Below are 18,471 nucleotides of genomic sequence, written 5' to 3'. Positions count from 1 at the left end.
TTGTAAAACGTTGTCGTGATAAACTGAGTACCGTGCCAAAATAATTAGAGGAGCTAGGCTGGGAATCACTCACGGAGCGAGGTTTAAATTACAGATTGAAGTGTACTTCATAAATTGGAAGGATGCCTCTTTAGCAATGATGTTGAAAATGTTTTATTACCCCAATCGTATTACGGTAGGAGAGATTATGTCAATAAAATTGGAGAGATTAAGTTTGGAGCAGATAGATTAAAGATGTCATTTTTTCCACGAAAGATAAAGGATCAGAATAACATTGCCCGACCGCGGAGGGGGAAACATATTCGAGTCATAATTAGTCTGGTTTCCCGCACCCTAGTTCACCATAATTCACCCTACCCCTATTTGGTACCCTAGATGTAGGGTACCAAAAAAATATAAAATGCAAATCTGGTGAATACGGGGAATTTTAGACCAATTCAAAGTAAAATCGTGCATTACAGCCATGGCGACCGCCAAAGTGTTAGCAGATGAATTATCCCGATAGGAAAGCACTTCCTTCTTCAAATGAGGTCGTTGTTTGCAATTGCTGCCTTTACCTTGTTAAGTTATAATGCGTAATACTCTCATGTGTGGTCCGCTCAGTGTTTTATTAGTTCTTGATCCAATTGAAGCGGACCTCAGACGAAGTAATTCAAAGAAAAGCGTATTTAATCTGTGGATAAGAATGCATCAGTGTGTCAGGTGAGCGTAATTAGCCTCCCAAACAACTAAAAACCCTTAAATCTCTCCTGTTCTCGCTCATTTGACAAATTCGTATATGATTGGGTTTCTGAGGGTTATCATTATTCCTATTATTATCATTGATCAAAAGTTAAACGAGTTTCCGTCCTAGAGGTTTCCTCAAGTTAAAATAACTACCAATATGTTTTATTTTAGTTTTCCGTTCAATTGATTTACCAGTTGAACAATAGGAATTTCAAAGGGCAAATTTGATCTGCTTTAATGCTGCTCGTTTCAGAAAGCTTATTCAGGTACATCTCAGTTTATATCTGCCTTATCTTATTGATACATATTCGACCATTCAATGGTTTCCCTTTTGACTCGTAGGTGTAAATTTGATTATTTTTTTATTCAAGACATTTAGCGATGCCAGACAAAAATGGAAGACTGATAACGTACGTATATTTCATCGCCACTTTTCACGAAATCCTGGTGAATCTGTGCCTAGTTATTTAGGGTATTCTATCACACAAGTTGAGTTTTTATGAGACCTAAGGGCTGAGCATTCCTAAACTTAGCCTGGTAGGAGGCTAAATACTTCAAAAGAACGAATTATATTAAATCATTTACTAACTTCACATGCCCTAATGTAGCTCCGTTCATTCCGTTCAAAATGCAAAGTGTTCTTTTCCTCGCCCCACAAGTGCCGCCTTACTCTTGCCTTGTACCTCGCTCTCCCAACACTTGCGAGAGGCTTAAACGCCCCATTTCCACTCAATATGCTTTGCATTTATTCTCACTGCTTTATTCTAATTTCTCCTCAGAGCCTTCTCTTCTCCCTTACCATGTATAGCAAGTCGTCATTCGTTTTCCATTCAACCTATTATTCTCCTCACCCACATTTTAATAGTGTGACATTCCTTCTTCCATTTCCTCAATATCAAAGCATCAAAGCCAAGCAATACTTCTAGCCATATTAAAGTTGTTACTTAAACTTTTTTCTATTTTAATTGATCGTCCCTGTATTACACAACCTCTCATTGTAAAATTTCTTCAACTAACACGAATCTTTAATTTCCTTCCCACTTTGTACATCATCGTCTGCGACGCTTCCTACTTACGGAGAATGTTTAAACTGCTCTAGTGTATGTTAAGTAATTAAAATGTGTAACGCAGGCTACCTATTTCAAAAGAATCTTCATTTTACTATAGCAGATTCTCACCCAATATCTCTCTCGAATAGTTTTGTAATGCGCTCAGTGATAATTGCAATCGTTTGGCTGCCTAAATATAACATAACTCTCTACTGATCTAAAGGATTTGATCAGTTCTAGATCTACTTTTATTCCTACCTCCGACCCTTACCATTCCGCTTTCAGCATTTCCTCTGAGAATACATTGAAAAGCACGGTGGTCATTCTTTTGATCTCCGCATATAAGGGTTTCGGACAGATATTCTATGCCTTCAGTTCACTCCTTTCTTTGGCAATATTTTCATTTTGATCTAAATTGTTAATTTAAAATAATTAATGTATATGTGTGTGTAAATGTGCATGTGTATATATATCGATAGTTTATAAGTTTTGGATGTATACGAGCTACAAAACGGTACAGCGACAATTCCTTTGCCCCTCTTAACAAGACACAACCCGACATCTGTTGCTACAAAAAGTACGTCTTTAATTACTAATACTTCCTTCCTCCCTTCATTCCACCCAGCATCTCTATTTTACCCCATTCCCTTGCTAGTTTGTCCAACAGTCTTCTCTACAACACTGTCTCCAACATTCCATTCCAATCAAAATGCCCTGCATCAATATTTCCTGCCTCCTTTGAATTTCTTCCAAAAATCCCCTCTCCTCTCCTCGCCTACCATGCCTCGCACGTCCTCATTTGTTTTCCCTTCCGTCCATTTCACCTTCTCGATTCTTCTCCACTCCCACATTTCAAAAGCCTGAAATTTACGCCTATCATCTTGTTTCAATGGCCATGTTTCCGCAGCGTCCAAGCCACGTTCGTTATCAAAGTTTTCACGAGCCTTTTCTCAACATCCCCACTCAACGTCCCTGTCATTAAATGCTTTCCTTCTTGCGTAAGCCTCTTTGTCTAACTCAATTATGCTCCTGTTCTTCCCACTATTTTGATTTCAGTCCAAAACACTTCCGAGATACGTAAACTGTTCCACCTGCTTTAATTTATGAGCTCCTATTTTAATATTGAACTTATCCTTTTTCTTGTTCTCATAACTTTTGTTTTGTTTACAATTATTCTTATCCCATGCCTATCGCACTGACTTGGCAATATTTGCAACCCCTTGGCTGACTAGCAAACTAAAGCTCGGTCATCAGCAAACCTAACTGATTTTATGTATACCCCTCCGACTTTCTATCCTACCTCCAGTTCTTCCCATGCCTCCACATATACGTTGAACAGTACCGGTGATAATGGGCAACCCTGCCTTACACCTCTTCCTAACACTGCCCATCCGGACTCCCCGTCCCCCACTCGCACCTGAGCAGTCTGAGACAAATGCAGGTTGCGGATTAGTCTCCTATCCTTCCAAATTATTTATATTTGCAGCATTACATTAATTAATTTTACCCAAGATACACTATCAAAAGCCTTTTTGAAATCTACCAAGCAGACAAATACATTCAGTATGTATTCTATATTCCTCCCCATTCGTAAACTCATTACTGCATGGTCATCACGCGTGCTTTTCCTCCTCCTGAACCAAAAATGTTCAACCTCTGTGTAATCATTTGCCCTGCTCTCCATTCTGTTATTGATTAGCCTGAAACTACTCTTTTTTTTTGAAGTGAAACCTATTCATCTCGATTCAAAGGAAAAAATATCTTAAGGCTGTATTTCCCTTTCTTGGAATAACAACTAAGTGTGATATAATGAAGTCATCGGCCAAATTCCTCTCTCATATGTGCGGTGAATTAGTCCATAAAAATTCTTCCTCCCATATTTTCCTAAACCTTTAATTAGTTTCGTTGGAATGTTTTCTACCCCAACGGTCTCGCATGATTTTAATTCCCTTAATCCCCATAATATCTCGCTGTCGAGTAAATCTGGACCGAAGGCATACTCATCTACGTCATGTTCTCATTCAGATATGACCATGATGGCCTACTTTCCTTAACATACAGTTCATCTAGATATTCCTTCCATCTCCCTTAAATTGTCATGTGGTTCATAATATTTACTAAGACCTATCTTTGATTGACATCGCAGATGTTTCTTCTTGCATCTGCTTCCTAACAGCGCACCAATTTCATCCTTTCTCCGCAAAATTTCCATATCCTCACACTGTGTCTACCACCATGATTCTTCCGCTCTATTTGTAAACCACTTTAGTTTATTATTTAACACTTTATTTACATTTTTCCATTTAATTCTCTCATCTATCTTTTTAATCACCTCATCCGTCATCCATAATTTCCTTGATCTTTTCCTTTAAACAGTTAATTCTATCTCGTTAACGGCTTTCGATACCCCTATTTTTATTCGCTCCTATATTTCTTCTATAGTTCCCAGATCCCTGTCCTCACTCCTAATCTTCTCTGAAGCCTGCTAATACTCCTTTCTGGTTATTCCTTTTAATGCCTCCGTGCACCCACAGACATACACACACACGTAGATATACGTGAAGAATTTTTGTCAGTAAATGCATTTCTGTAAGCAAAGTGAGGTCAGTCGCATATAATATGTGACTGACCTCAGCTCTCGGTTACCTTCCATAATTACTTCCATTATTTTTGTATATTTCACTCTGATTAATTACTATTAGATCTCAGAAAAAATATAAATTAATTATACTGAATAAATTCAAATTATCGAAGGGTTTATCGCTGCTTCGAGAGCGCAATTTCGGCTCGAAGCACATTTGGAGACAGATTTGGGGCACGCGGTTGAAAGGGTCCTTTGTCTTACCCTTAAAGAAGAGAGGAAGGGCGTAAAATGTCGCAGACTTCCTCTTCTCCTCGAGAACACTTCTCCCTCCTTCCTCCATCGCCTCCCATGGCCACGCCCCACCCTCCCCTCCGATTGACTACGAAAGCAAACAACCGGTCTCCTTGACTACGCGTCCTTATGAGCCCGTGCACCTATGTGGCAGCGGCGGGGGGGGGGCGTGTTTCCTCCTCAGAACGTCAATGAGGAGAGAGTGGAGGGGGAGTTGAGGGAAGGACGAAGCGAAAGAGGTGGCCGCGGTTCGTCGACGCGTGACTGATCCGGCAAGACGCGGACTATTATCGGGAGATATCCGGGTGTATGGGCGACTGTGGCGTCGCATCGAAGGAGGGTCCGGGGGTAAGCGGTGCAGACACCCCCTCCCCAACCCGGGGGGAGGGGGAGAAAGGCGGGGTTAACCCTTTATCGGACTTAGCGCCTTCGCTCAAACAAGTGTACGGAGAGGGTGATAGGGTTAAATCTGTGTTTACGGAGATCTCACAATAAAATAGAGTCGGTTATTGCCCATAAAGAGGATACGGAACTAAGGCCTCCAAATTGTTGACATTCTAAATGGCGTACACCGCTACCGAGACTCTTCCCTAATTCTTATGAATTATCCTCTAATTACGGGCATATCTTGTTTATTTGTGAATTCTTTTAAATTGGTATCCACGAATTTCTTGAGAAAATACCTCAAAGGTTGGCCCGTTTGGGTTGTTTAAGACATCCACATATGTAATTTGATCTCCTCTAATTTATATGTATTGTCTTTAGAATGCAGTAGCAAGTATTTCTTAATTTAAAAAATCTATTAAATATCAGCCGTTATTCATTTACTGCTGGAGAATGTTTAGAAATGTGAATACGCATCCCCCTTAACAGCAGAAACCTCGCACTTCCTCACACCTCCCCTTAAATCAGCATGGATTTTCAGCCAACAGCTCGCTTACATAATTTCGTTCTGATATTGATTAGTCCTAGAAAATATTTCCTTCGTCTTCTTTCAACGGCTTTTGATTGTGTTTCACAGCATATGCACCGAAAGGAAGAGGGTAGCCTACCAAGTTGTTTCACCAGTAGCCTTGTGCTTACTTTATTTCTAGGGAAGATTTGGAAGTCCATAGAGTAGAGAATTGGACTACTGACTAAAGGACTCCGGATCAATTCCCAGTGACACCTTTGGGCACCATCAGCTCCATCCAAGCTGTGTGATTTTTCGGATATCAGTACCAGATCTTCCCAGGAAATCATAAGCGGCGCTGGGAAACGTGCCCCTTACACGCTGACGTGTGAATTTTTATCGCCGACGTGAATATTACTATCATCTATCGAACTAGTCTCAAGAATTGAAAGAAAAACAAATAACATATTATGAAATTAAATAATTTAGAATGATACTAACAGAAATAAATCGCCGTTGGTGCCACTGAATGTATGGAGAGAAGATCATAGTAATTATCTTGAGACTAGTTCGATGGTACGATGCTCAGCGGCGATAAAAAAAACTACGTGGGTATGGTAGGCAAGGAGAGGGGTTTGATGGGAGCAATCGTGTTGAGACAGGAGAAATGGATGAAGAGCGTGTTGATCGAAAGAGGGATGTTGAAGACTGTAACAGAGGGGATGAATGTTAGGCAAACGAAGAAAGGGCAGTAATAGGATATAGCAGTTAGACAGGATGAAGGGAGGAAGGAAGTACTCAGAGATGAAGAGGGACTTGTTTTAGAGTACTAGTAGTGTGTGGGGTTGCGTTTTGTTGGGAAAAACAAAATACAGGGTTCGTCCGGAAAATAAGTGTACTGAGCTCAGGAAAAAAAATTTATTACACTTTTACATATCTTAAGCTAATATTCCTCAAAATAGGACCCCTGTGAGTCGATACACTTGTTCCAGCGTCGTTCCCATTCCTGGAACGCTCCCGCGAAGGCATCATCGGGAACCTCTCGAAGACTCGTCGTCGACCTCTTCTCTGCCCTCCACGAACATCTTGTGCCACCGAAAGATCATGTTTCTGGACATGGCTGACTCCCCGTAAGCCTGGTTAATCATACCGACAGTTTCGGTAGACGATTTCCCAAGCTTTACCGCAAATTTGATGGAATAACGCTGCTCCAAAAACTTCGGCATCGCGTTCCGTAACGTGGGTCGAGCGTGGAGGTTCGCGTTAACAGAGCTCCTCACTACACCACAGCTCAGAGCCGACTGCCTTTTTCAGCGTCGCTTGCCAACATACCCCCCTCCAATCGCAGCCCGTCAGAGCGGTGCTGGGCTCGCCTCGAGCGGCGGGAAAAAATCAGTACACTTATTTTCCGGACGAACCCTGTATTTATTTGGTAGTTATGTCCATCCAAAACCTACCTTAACCGGTAGATTCCTTAATAATAATAATGCGTAATTTAAAAAACCCAAACATTAAGCTTTTTCAAAGATAATATTTTGTGTTCAGAATGTCTATCTACTACATGCTCACCTTTTATCTCCTACTTCTCTTGTACCTCATCCCCTGGAAATCGCTCCATTTCCTTCCAAATATTTTTATTTTCTAAATCAAGGAAGTCCAACCTGAAATCCTTTATATTTGAAATTGGGACAAGGAGTGAGGCTTTAATACTTCCTAGCTTTCATTGACAAGGGGGAAATGTCTTTTCTTAAGTGCTTGGACACTGTCATTACTTGGGACGTATTTCTTCTCGCGCTACCCGAACGGCTTCTCCTTCATCCATTTTGCTTTCGTAATTCCTTGGTAGCGAAATAAATTTCATTCGCTTGTATCTAAACTTCTCTCTAATTCTCCTCCTATCGTCCACGTCTCAAAACGATGAAACAAAATATTCTTGTTATAAAATTTGATGAACTTTCACATCGTCTCTACATGACCAGTGCTCGGTCGTAGTTTCTTCTTGTTGAACGCCTTATTTGTTTGAGTTTTTCTGCTTGACCACCCCTTCTACTGTTTTTACATCGACGACGATCATACCAAATAAAATTCTTATAACTATTCGGTTATGCCCGTCCGTAGTTTATTCAAAAATTGATTCGTGGGGATAATGGGCATTGTAAATTCAATTCCTGACTGAGATAACTTTATTCCGACGTTGCAATCAACTCAGATATCTTCCTATAAGCAAACACGTCATGGCGAATCAGTCACGGGTCTAGAGCTTACTTCTCCGCACGTCCGCCGCCTACGTCACAAGCACCACCACCCCGCCCCTTCGGTCTCCCATCGCCGCCCTCGAAAGGAAGGAGGGAGGAACAGGGAGGGCCCCCTAGTCGTGAGACCACTCCCAGGCCTACGCCTACCTCTCGCGCCCTGATCTCTACGAGTGGCCTCTCAGTGCAGGCGCAATTGCTTCGACAGTTATCCAAGTGTTAGGTAGAGGCATGTATTTGGGCGAAATTGAGACCTAATTCTCCCTTCTTCCATTTCATCCATTCCTCCTAGACAGGGGGAAACTAAAACGAATACTGGAGGATGGAAGGTAGTGAACCGAATTCGTCGGTCACTTGATTTTTCCATCTACTCGCAACAAGTGAAAGGTTCATAACAGTTAGAGGGAAGGCGACTGGTCAGCTGAGGTCATTTGCGCCATTAGGGATGGGTGGGGAAGGAAGAAGGCTGGAGAGAAACCCAGCATCGCCATTGTCCTATATTTATTGAAAGGCATCAAGTGGTCCGCAGTTTAACGTCCCATCTGATGGATGCTGTACTCTCTCAAAATTCTCTTTACAAAGCACCTCAAGTAGTGATTGGGATACCACTGAAATATTTCTGTCGCCTTTGGGATTCGAACCCAGGCCCTTTCGGTGGGAAGCCAACGCATCATCCCAGTGAAATGAGATGTTTGAGATTCGAGCAAGAAGGCGGATGGAGAAATAGATTTAACAGAGAGGGTCCAGGGACAAAATACGTTTTGGAATGGTGAGGAGCTGGGAATCGATGGAGAAGTCAATCGAGAGGAATTGGAAGGTGGCTATAGGAGTGGCTGGGAGTGACGTTGAGAGATATGTGATGAATGTGGAGAGGGATTTTTTTGAAGGGCTGCACATCACTTTATGCGGAATGCAAAGGATATTTGAGGAAGGAGGAGGAACCATTTAAGGAAGTGTGGCGGATGCATGTACAGCTGAAAAATGAAAGTGTGCGAGGCAGGTAGTATTTCAGCTGCCCATAGGTTTGAAAGGTCTTCAGATGAAAATGATAGTCTGCATCGGGGTCTATCAGTATGTGCTAATTTGTAGGCAGCATAATAATTGCATGTGTAGTATGTTGTCGGAAACTGTAATCCCTGCATGGTAAATATAAGTGAATGATTGCAATAGCCATCTCATGGCCCCTTTAGAAAAATACAGCAATACTTCGTAACTCGAAGCTACTTTATGTCCAACTCGCGTCACCTCTACTTTTCGATTGTTGCAGATGACATACACCGAGGCAGAATAGATCTGTCTCCTCTAGTTGAGCCGCTCGTCAGATGTGTCTTGAATAAATTTCACCGGCTAGATGGCACAGCATCGTCAAGCATAGCTAAGCTGCTGAGCTAATTGAGTTAAAAGAATACAACAATTTCAGAGTGAAAACATCATTCGCCTTGACCGGGACTCGAACCCGGATCCCTCATTATCCAGTCGAGTGCTTTAACCAGTTAAGCTATTGAGGCGTCCTATTAAACTCTGAAATTTTGGGAGCTTAAAAGGAACAAGATGTTATGACAAAATACCGTACAAGGTCATAGGCATTCGTAGTCGTGCGCGACACGCTACAGTCCACGAGGTAAAAGCCAACTTTTAAACACTTATGGCGTTTATACTTTGACAAATTCCAAAGAAACTTCGGGATATGCCGCAACAACAACTTTTAAAGGAGTCATCCGCTAATGTGCATTTCAATGCCACAATTTCAGTTAACTCTGAAATTTTGGGGGCGTTAAAGGAACAAGATGTTCTGAAGAAATACCGTACACACAATGTCACAGGTATTCGTCATATCACAGGCAGAACTCTTAAATTGTTACATTGAAATACACATTATCGGACGACTTCGTTAAAAGTTACTGTTGTGGCATCTCCCAAAGTTTCTTTGGAGTAAGAAGAAGACGAGGGATATTGACTACACCGGGCGCGTCCATATATATATATATATATATATATATATATATATATATATATATATATATTATACATTATGGGTTGCGGGACGTGCCAGACCAGTGCGTAGAGCGTTGGATTACTAATCGGTCGGACGGCCCGGAAGCTGTGTGATTTTTCTGGTACCAGTTCCTCCCAGAAAACCATAGGTGGTATGAAAAATGGCCCTGGCCCCCTACCCTGTTCATGTGTAATGCCGTTGGCTTAGTGTTAGGTGGGCTCAGCCATTCGCCTATCAAGGCAAAATTAAGGCTGGTTGCTGTGTTTTGGTATATTATGGGATGATAGCATCTTCTACTTTTGTTTTTTCTCTTGTTCCTTTCTTGCCTTTCCTTATTTTTGTTTCACCTACCTTCATGTGCATGAGTTGTATTAAATGTTTCCTTAATATTTTCGGAAAAAATATTATTTATTTCAGACAAAGCTACAATGCCTCAAAATTCTTCCAATTGTATCCCGTGAGCGTCGACATAATTTTTCCTGCGGCTTTTCCAGGACTCAAAAGCTCCCTGGTAGGTGGATTCCAGAGGGTTCTTAAGGGTACGCGTGCAAGCTTCTTTGATGGCTCTAAGGGTCCCATGGTGGTGTCCTTTAAGGGAGCATTTTACTTTTGGGAATAGGAATTAGTCTGCTGGTGCCAAGTCGGGACTTTAAAGGGGTTGGGGAATCGCCGTGATGACACTTCAGAAGGTTTTCTCACAAGCAGACAGCCACTCATCTCTGCTCTTGGTCGTCCGTCAGAAGACCTTCGGGGCGAATTTAGCGCAGATCTTTCACATCGCCGAATTTTCAGTGATAATGATATGCAAGGTCATTTTACCAATGCCAATACGATCCGCCATCATGCGTACTTTTAACTGACGGCCTGAATCCAATACTTCACGCACAGATCTCGAAAAAATTGTTACCGATACTTAATATACAATGCTTGTATGTGATGTAAGGTGCATCTCAAATGTTGAATAAGAGAATATAAGTGGGCTATGGATTGGGTAATATGCGAATGACGGGAATGGGGGTTGCATTAAAATCCGAAAATATTTAGGGTTGCATGGCAACCCCCTCCCCTGAAGACTGCTCCCCCAAGCTCCTGTCCTTCCCCTTCCCCACCCCCTAATAAATGAACCTCCTCGGGGAAATTCGTGATTAGGAGGCCGTCAACGTCGTTTGCATCATCAGTTGGGGTATGGGGGGACCACAAGAGGGAGCCACCTCCCCCTGAGCCCCCACAGTCACCCCTCCCAGTCTCCCAACCCCCCAGTCCGTCCTCCGCTCTCTCTCCCGGCGCAGCTAATAACGCGACGATAGAGCACTGCGTGCCTATGCCAGTAATAATCGCGAACTCGCCAACCATAATGTACAAAATAAAATATTCAATATTTTATCGTCGTATTTGATTATCCATATGTATGTCGTGTTAAGAAAAATGTTATATCTCTGACGCATAATAGTTCCTGAATTGGCAATATGAACAAGTTGTTAATTTCACATTATTTGAGTTCATCATTTGACTGGCGATATTCCAACTCCTTTGTCATAAATATAGGTATAAGGATCACTAAATTGTCTGATTAGTATTATTGGGATTGTAGCATATGACGTAAGTTTTGGATGGAAACACAATATACAATTGTGCAAAGTAAAATACATTCCAATGCAACAATTTCAGAGGGTAAAATCATTCGCCTTGACCAGGATAATTTCCTCCAGGAATCATCCCAGGCAAATACTTTTTATACTCCGAAATTGTTGCATTGAAATGCATATTAGCGGATGACTCCATTAAAAGTTACTGTTGTGCCATCTCCCACAGTTTCTTGGAATAAATACATTCGTCTTTTCCAGCAAAAACAACCTGATATCTGACATAATGATAAATACTTCTGGAATTCCGCAAACTTCCTTCCTCCCTGCATTACATCCAACATTCCTATGTCATTTCCCAAACCTTCCTCGTTTGCCTAACATTCTCCCCTATATCACAGTCTGCAACATCTCACTGCCAAAACGCTCTACATCCATCTTTCCTGTCTCCATATGGTTTCTCCCAGCAATCCTCTCTTCCCTTATCATCAATCCCAGCACTTTCTCATTTGTTTTCCTTTCTGTCCACTTCATCTTCTCCACTCATGAAACAAAGACATATCCTTATAGGCTCCATAGTCACTTCTGATCAGAATATATTTCAAGATGGTATTTTGTATTAATTAGCCCTCAATTTGAATATGAGTCATACAATTAGGGCCTTGCCAGGAAGAACATTATTATTAAACAGAATACCAGGACAAATGGCACTTCATGTATGTTATACCTGGCCTTTGATGCAAGAAGATGAGCATGAATAGGCAGCGTTTCAAGAAGTGGGAGTGGTGGAGAGTGGAGGAAATGAGATGGATGGACAGGAAGACAAAGCTAAGGTCCTCGGAAGAACAAAGGTAGGAAGTTACTGGGTAAAATCCAAAAAAGACAGAGGAAGCAGATGGAGGAAATGCAGTTGTATAGTGAAGGCTACAGCAGAGGGGAAGATGTCAGGAAACTGGGTTTAGGAGGAAGGTGATGGGGTTTTTAAGCCAGAATGAAGGAATGCAGAGTTCACCAAGAAATGTAGAATTAAATAGACTGAGAAATAAAACATCATTAGGACCATCCAAAACCAACTGTTAAACTAGGTTGATAGGTGAACTACCTAAATTGATTGATTGATCACTATATCAGCCCATTTCATTTAGAACCATTATGAATGCACAGAATGTTACGTATTTGAATATTGAATATCCTACTTGTGGGGCACTGGAAAGAGGAAGAATCTCTGTATGACTTAAACTTGTATTCAATATAGATCAATTGAGTATAATTTTGGCAAAGAAGAAATAATTCGAATGCAAATAATCATAGATTTGGGGAGTGATGGCATATTGTAATTAGAGATACTTTAATTTTATAGGTAGCTGGGCTAATAACATTGATTTCGATTAATAATTACATCCAGGCAAGTACCCTAGGGGAGGCAGAAAACAATGTGTTCGATTATCTGAAGGAAATTATTTCAAGTATAGGCTTGTACTGATGGGAGAAAACGTCTGATAGTAGTGATGGCATTTTTGGAAATGGTGTGAATGAAAGAGAAGGGAATGTAGATGGAAAGCACACCTTAGAAATGAGAATGGATATATAGAAAAACAAAGTTTTGAAGAAGAACTGAACTAATTTCAATGAATAATTTGAGCAACATAACAGTTTCTGGTTTAACTTTGTGGAATTCCTTCATCATGAGGGTAAAAAGAAACTTAGCAATTCCATGAAAAAGATTTTAGCATTTCACGACCATGGTTTTGATGCTGTGCATCTTCATCAACACCTGATGATGATGTGCAGCACCGAAACCATGGTCACGAAATATTTAAATCTTTTTGGTGGAATTGTTAATTTTACCGTCATAATACTTTGAGCATTGAAATGATAGCAGCTATGAATGGAAATGCTAAGATATATAGGCAAGTATCAAGTAGATTTCATCATGGCAAGGCATTCCTTTTAGGACAGCATCTTCATTTCATACAGTAACATTCTACATTTCATACATAGGTGTGAATACATATTCAAATAACAATTTGGTACTCTTGCAGTATGAAATTTCATTCATGAGAAAAAAGGAGGATATTGAAGATGAGAAAGTGGAATTTATAAATTATCTTTATGAGGGATTAAAATGGTGGTGTACCGAAAGCAATAGAAAAAGTTATGAGTGGAAGCAAAGGGATGAGTACAGCAGAAGGCTGCAAGCAGTATTCCAGGGATGATATAGGCAATGAAATCCACAGATGAAGAAATAGGAAGAGTTACTGGAAAAAGGATGAGGAATCATGGATTAAGGAAAAAACGAATATCAAGATATGTGAGAGAAGGAAATTAAAGAAAATGCAACTTAAGAATTGGTAAGAAGAAAGTACAAAAGCATAAAATTAAAATTAAGCAAGAAACAAATAGGGTGGAGCAAGCCTTTTGGAAACAGGAGGGCAAGAAAATGGAGAATTCAAAGAGATGGAGAAATGCACTTGGAAGTGGAAGAATTTTCAAGAAAGGGGATAATTCTGCCAGGCAGTCGGAATGAGAATTCAAGCAAATCTTCAGAGATAACACATAAATGGTATTAATCAAGGAGGAGGAGACTTATGGCAAGATCAAACGAATATATGTACATAGTTATGATATGTAATAGATTTCAGGCAAGTAATTTTCAGCATTGAAAGAGAATGTATGTTATAGAGGACAGTCTAGATCTAAGGATACTTAATTATGAGATGAATATGGCATGAAAGGAAAACATATCAAACAAGGCTGTTTGGATCAATAAAATTCTCTCAGAACTACGGAAGCATTCAGGAAATTAGTGGAAGGAAGAGTATTTTTGGGCTCATTCAAATCACTTACTAGGGAGGAATTAGGCCAGAAAAAATGTTCAAATATATTCGAATCCTACCCTCAAAATTGGAAACGTATTGTAGGGCTATGGGACCATATTTTTAATTCACACTAGGCTACATTATTACTAAGGTTTATAAAAAAAGAAGGAGAAGAGGGTGAATCAACAATTAGAAAGAAAAAAATTTAGTTGAAAAAAATTCGGAGGTATATGTGATGCCATAATAGTCGTGACATCACTTCTAAAAAGGCATAGAGGTTATTATCAAGGTATACTATAGATGTGGTCCAAGAAAGTAAATTCAGTAGCTTAAATGAATGCATTACAGAAGATACCTTATAGGAGCCAATAAAGGTTATTATCATTATAACAGTAGACTATGTGGTTAGGCAACTTACTCCAAATGTATGCATGTCTCAGATAGCACGTGTGTGTTGCAGATGGAGAATAAGAATGGACAGTGTTGATGAGACAGGACTGTCTACTGCCATCCATTCTTTTCAATGTATATTCAGAGGAAATGACACAGGAGGTTTAAGAAGAGTAATAGTGAGAAATGAAAGTACCTGGGGAATTCTTGCAATTAATTATTAGTAGATTGGCTGATCATAAAAAATAGTCCCTCGAGAATTACAATAAATGCTGATTATTATAAAAATCAACCTATTTGGTCGTAATCACATAATAATTAATGCAAATGAACAAATATACAAAGATTTTTAAGAATTGTGATGGCCATTTTAAACATTCATATTTGAGGACATAAATTAGAGCAAGTAGATCAGACCAAATGAGGAAATGCTTTGGATAAAGAAGGCCAAGTAGTATGAATACTAGGACAAGAATGCATTAGACAACCAAGATTGTGCAAGTTGGAAGTTGTTGATGATAAGTACCTTGAATAAGGGTGCCAAGAATAAATTAGGGAATAATTATTCTATTTGTGATAGTGTCAGTTGAAAACTCGAACATACTATGAAAACTTCGTCCTTTCAGCAAGAAGATAGACATAGTTTGGACATTATCCAGAATTGGGTGTGGAGAAGAAGGAAAAAAAATAATGGATGGAAGGAAAACAGAGGAGTACATATCGCAAATGGTGAGGAAATGAGGAGGCATTAGGAAATGTGTGTGCAGAACATTTTGATTACCTAGGGATGAAATCTGAAGACTGTTGTGGTGGGTGTATGATAGCAAATAACACCGAGAATGTATGCAAGCAAGGGAGTGGGAAGAAAAGAATAATCACAATTATTAATGTTACTTCTTCATTTTTTCATTAAATAAAGAAAGGTTGCGTGACTCATAGGTATATACAAACAAAACGAAAATACAGAAGCCCGCGTTTTTTAGGCTCTAGCATTATCTATATGGAAAGGGTTGTAATATTTGATCCAAAAGGTGGCTAAAAGCGTAATTACAACTGAAAAAATAATCTTAATTTTCTTTTGAAATTCTGTTTTTGTTGATTTGAAATGAAAGATTGATTAAATATTGCACTCGTCTTATGTCCAGCAAAGGACTGAAGTACTTTTAGAACCCTATTATTTGTAACCCCTTTTTGAACCCTCTTGTGTAATTTTTGTTGCTAATGATGTGATTCTGCCATTTAAGTTTTACTGCTGAACTAAATACCATATTTTCCCATCAATAAGGCACGCACTATCTATGCAAAAATTTTCAGATGATTGAAAAAATGATGATGCGCGTTATGTAATGAAAATTTAAAAAATCCAAGCATAGAAGTATTTTTACGTACATACTACCTTGATCAAAAAGTTCCCGGAATAACCACCGTGTGGCGCTCCCATCGTTCCGATTTGAGTTCTGTTTTTTTGTTAAATTGGTACATCTGTTGTTGATATTCCCTTTAAATCTTAGTGTCATAACTTGACATTTGCAAAAGTTACGGTCGGTTTTCGGTATGTCCATCAGTGCTTCCTGCGATTTTTCCATTACTTCCTCTCGGCTGCTAAAACGCGTTCCCCGTAATGGTTTTTTAACTCGATTGAACAGAAAGAAGTCACAGGGAGCCAAATCAGGTGAATTCGGTGGCTGTTGGATGGTATTTGTTGCATTTTTCGTCAAAAAATTACGAATAATGATAGCACTGTGCGACGGTGCGTTATCATGGTGCAAAATCCACGAGTTTTCTGCCCACATTTCTGGTCTCTTTCGGCGAATTGCTTCACGCAAACGCCTCATAACGCCCAAATAATACTCTTTGTTTACTGCCTGGCCTTCTGGCAAAAATTCATGATGCACTACACCGTTGTAATCCATGAAAACCGTCAGCATTGCCTTCTTTTTTGACTGAAAACGACGTGGTTTTTTTGGTCTCGGCTCATTTGGTGAACGCCATTCACTTGCCTGATGTCTGGATTGCGTGTCGTACTCATAAACCCACGTCTCGTCTCCAGTAATGATCCTTTTGATGAATGTGGGATCGGATTCAGCCTCGCAAATCATGTCTTTTGCGACGTCAACACGGTCTCTTTTTTGCATGAAATTGAGGTCTTTTGGCACCAACTTTGCTGCTACACGACGGAAACCCAAATCATTAACCACAATGTCTTGGGCGGATCCATAGGCAATGTTCAAGTCCTCCGCTATTTCTCTGATGGTTAATTTGCGGTTATTGACCAACATTTCTTTTACTTTATCAATTTTTTCACCGACTTTCGATGTCGATGGTCTGCCACTGCGTTCATCATCTTCGATTGACTCACGACCACTTCTGAACCGCTCGTGCCACTGGTAAACGACCGTTTTTTTTAGAGAATCGTTGCCGAAACACTTTTCCAACATTTCCAACGTCCGTGCGCCACTAAATCCGTTTTTTACGCAAAATTTAATACAAGTTCGTTGTTGCAAATTTAAATCCATTTCTGCAATTGTAAAAAATCGCCAACACACACAGAGATAGATGTACTCTTGGCTACGTAACTTTTGCAAATGTCAAGTTATGACACTAAGATTTAAAGGGAATATCAACAACAGATGTACCAATTTAACAAAAAAAACAGAACTCAAATAGGAACGATGGGAGCGCCACACGGTGGTTATTCCGGGAACTTTTTGATCAAGGTAGTATATATATATATATATATATATATATATATATATATATATATATATATATATATATATATATATATATATTATATACAATGTATAACACTTAGCACTAGTGGACACAGACAAAAACACAGACACACCCAAAAAAGAGACACTAACTTTCAAATTTTTGGTGGTCGCAGCCACCTTCCTTAAGGAAGAGAGGGATAGAACTGAAGAGAATACGAGGGCTGGAGCAATGGATGGAAGGGGAAGGTGGGGAGAGAATTTGGAATGGAAGGGTTTGGATGGGCAGCATTAGAAGGGTGGGGGAAATGTAGAAGGTGTTGGGGGAGGAGGGGGGATGAAAATATGTTTGGAGCAGGGTAATTAATGCCTAATATTGATTCCTGGCCAATTCCAGGACTCCAAGAGCCAGTAGAAAGATTGCTCTAATGTTTTGAGTTTCAGTGGAGGATCAGCGGATGGTTCGGAGGCGTGTTTGGGGATAAGGAGCATATCAATTAGGGAAAATTTATTGCATGAGGCCCAGTGGTTGTTAATTCTAATATAAGGGGTGTGGTACACTGTCCAATATAATATACAGGGCAGAGTTGGCACTTCAGCATGTAAACTACATAGCTAGATGTGCAAGTAGAGAAGGGAATTGGTGGGAGAGAGTTAAAAAGCGGGTGGGAGAGGAATGGGATTTTGGTTTTGAAAATAGGGCATGTTTTGCATCTAGGTTTATTGCATGGCATGGGAGTGGTTTTGGGACTGGATGGGGATTTAAGGAGAGGATTGGTTGATTTGAGAAGATCGAATAGGTTGGCAGGGCGTTCGAAAGTAACAGAGGGACATTTGGGAAAAAGGGTGGCAGTGGCATTATGATTTTTGCAGATAGGGTAGAGGTCTTTTAGGATTAATCGCAGATTCTAAGCCTGGAAAGTATGTGGTGCAAATTGAAAGAGGGAGGGGTTCTGTGGCAGAGGAAGGTTTGGGAGTAGAGGCATGTTTTCGGATCCTTTTGTTCAGGAGGGATTCAGGATAACCTTGTTTGAGGAGGGAACAGTGTAGATTTGAAAGAAAATTATCAAGGGAGTCGGGGTCATTGCAAATTCTGTGTCCTCTTATGGACAGGGAATAAGGAATGGAGCGTTTGGTGTGATAGGGGTGGCAACTATCATAGTGTAAGATTGCTG

Source organism: Hetaerina americana, unplaced genomic scaffold (genome assembly GCF_022747635.1).
Source record: "Hetaerina americana unplaced genomic scaffold, ioHetAmer1.1.p SCAF_107, whole genome shotgun sequence".
Taxonomy (NCBI): Eukaryota; Metazoa; Arthropoda; class Insecta; order Odonata; family Calopterygidae; genus Hetaerina; species Hetaerina americana.
This window is presented reverse-complemented; position numbering follows the sequence as displayed.